The 2,778-nt window shown below is 33.3% G+C and overlaps 1 long non-coding RNA gene across 1 annotated transcript; it reads left to right on the plus strand.

The window, feature by feature from the left end:
- The first annotated feature begins 740 nt into the window (after nucleotides 1-740).
- On the plus strand, nucleotides 741-2,483 carry LOC135081808 (uncharacterized). Its single transcript, XR_010259280.1, has 3 exons — nucleotides 741-1,138; nucleotides 1,597-1,766; nucleotides 2,082-2,483. It is a non-coding gene; the product is annotated as an uncharacterized LOC135081808 (long non-coding RNA).
- Nucleotides 2,484-2,778: the final 295 nt, after the last annotated feature.

Raw genomic sequence — 2,778 nt, forward strand, 5'->3', positions numbered from 1 at the left:
CTTAACTACAGGTTTACTTAGCTACCTAAACGTGTACCTAAATAAATACCTACTTTGACATTTCACTGTAATCTAATTTTAATTAACGTTATTTTTATTAGGTAAGTAGTTAAACAGTTTTTATACTGCCTGTAGAAGAGTTGATCTATTCTCTAACTTTCTGCTCCAGCTCCATTAATTAGATAGAGGACTAAAAAATATCTGTAATAACCTTTTACCACGTTGCGTTGCACTGTCTAAATTCTATACTTCTTATCCAGTGTTTTGTCCAGTAAAAGTAAAAGGCTCATTAAGTAAACGTAATTCGAACCTAGAGTCAAGTGCTTTGTGACGAAACAACAACCATACAATAACCGGTACTTTCACTTTTGCGGTTTTCAGACCAACCAACATAGTTTGCTATTGGTTATTTTTAGGTAATGTAGTTCACCTTGACAACTGGCTTTGAATCTGAGGCGATAGTGCGCCGGGGAGCATCCTACTTGCATACCTGCGCGGGCGCACACGCTGCGCGCCCTGCGGACATCCTTCACGCCTTGCAGGTTGCAGTTTAAATAAACAGAAACACTCATTAAATACTTCATAGGTTTTGTTTGACGGATATAACGAATGAAAATTTTGACACTTAAAAAAAACAATTAAAACCTATAGTTAGTCCTAATATTGACAAAACTTTTCAATGGCTTGTGAATGTATAATAGTTGCATTTCAATAATTACACCAATTAACTAATTTCATATGTGGAAATCATTCAACCGTTTTGGTTTCACTGGTTTTCGGTCTCTCAGATTCCTGAATCTCTTTGTACAGTCTGTCTATAAAGTCGTGACATGAATGTTTGAGGAACTAACATTATTCATGTGTCTGGCAACACCAAAGTTCACCAAACATATGTACATCAGCTGTCATCGAGAACAAGTTGTGGAACGATTTTCATTTTGTGGTTTTTATTGTTTGACTAATCTCCAGTAAATTATTACTCAGCTACGAAGAAAAGTATAAACAATGAGTAAAGTAAATTGGAGTGCCACGCGGAAAGTGATTTTTAAAGTTTTCCAGCAATGTTCCGCGGAGTACCAAGCTGGTCAAATTTTGTGGGATTTGGATGATGTTTAAGGGCGAACAGCATCTTTGACGGGTACGTAATCGTGTTACTGCTTGTTTATAATCTACCTAAAGTAACAAATTTACTGCATTTTGCGATTTGGTGACCAAAACAGGCATTGTTTACATAGGACATTTTTAGGTTAAATTTTCATTGTAAGTAGGATATATTGTAGTACGACCATTTCATTTGATACATCAATTCAGTCAAGTTTTCTACGAGTTTTGAATTTGAATTAATTGCTTCATATCTATATTACCCGTTCGCTTTGGCCATTGATAACTGTATGACATCACTTTCACATCAAGTTGTCTGTCTACAAAAACAATAATTTGTTGCAATATTTTTTTATGATTATGATTTAGCTCTAGATTATAATGTGAGTGCATGTGAAATGATATCTTGTTGGTAAATATTTAACAATAAATAATATTAGTTAGGTTTTGTAGTTATTCTTTCCATCCCTTTAAAATTTGAACTTTTTTTTTCAGGAAAATCAGAGAGTACGGTTAGGCGCATAGTTAATGAAGGTTTTCAGAATAATGGAAAATTTAGAATTCCTGGGAAACACAGGCAAGGCCAACCAAAGAAAGAAATGGATAATTTTAATATTTGTGCTCTGCGCCAATAAATATAATTTTTTTACACGGTACAAAAAGAGGTAGGTAAATAATTTTTTTCATCTTTTGCATGTTTTTTGTTTGATGTGAGCTATATTCATTCTTCATATATGGTAACCTATATAATATTAATATAGCCTATGTTAAGCAGTTTTTTTTAGATTGTAATGATGAAATATTTTTTCAAATCGGTCCAGTAGTTTCAAAGCCAATTACACCCTCCCCCTCCCTCTTATACCCCCTTAAACCCCCATCCAAACAAACCAACAATGAAATCTTTCTTCTTAATAATATTAGTATGGATGTATAATTTTATAAAATTTTCACTAACAAGAATCTATTTATTTTTCCACCAGGTCACAAAATGTTCGCAATCTCTAAACATCAAACAAAAGACATTTTCAAAGGAAAGCGTTACATCATAGTCCATGCTGGAAGCGAAAAGGGGTTTGTTTCAAACTGCCTCCTCATATTCACTGACAGAAATAATTTGGAAGACTACCATTCAGAAATGAATGCGCATAACTTTACGAAGTGGATTAAAGAAAAACTAATACCAAATCTTCATGAGCCTTCCATTATAGTTATGGACCTGTACCAAGACAATTGGTTATTTGCTTAGGCGATAATAGCAACAGTGAAGATGATGTGAGTGATGTCAGCGTTACTTATGAAGGTGGCAACGAAACTTTTCTTAACATCGAATATTTGGAATCCGATGATGAAAGTGATTAATAAATGTCCTTATTAAATATGTATGATGCGTTTTTTATTATGCTGATGCAATAAAAATGCTTGGTAAAACCTTTCATAAGCATAGGTACCTATTGTATTAAAACAGAAAAAAAAATCGTCGTCTAAATTGGTTAAGGGCTGATTTTTCAATCGTCGGATAACTTTTAACTGAAGAATAAGATTGGCACATTGACAGTTTTAGTATGGAAAATATGTCAAAATGACAAGTTTATTTATCAGTCAAAAGATATCTAAGGATAGAAAAATCTACTCTTAACTAAATTGCCCTAGTATCAAACTCATTTGGTCAAATTGTAT

The sequence above is a fragment of the Ostrinia nubilalis genome, chromosome 20, assembly GCF_963855985.1.
Source record: "Ostrinia nubilalis chromosome 20, ilOstNubi1.1, whole genome shotgun sequence".
NCBI lineage: Eukaryota > Metazoa > Arthropoda > Insecta > Lepidoptera > Crambidae > Ostrinia > Ostrinia nubilalis.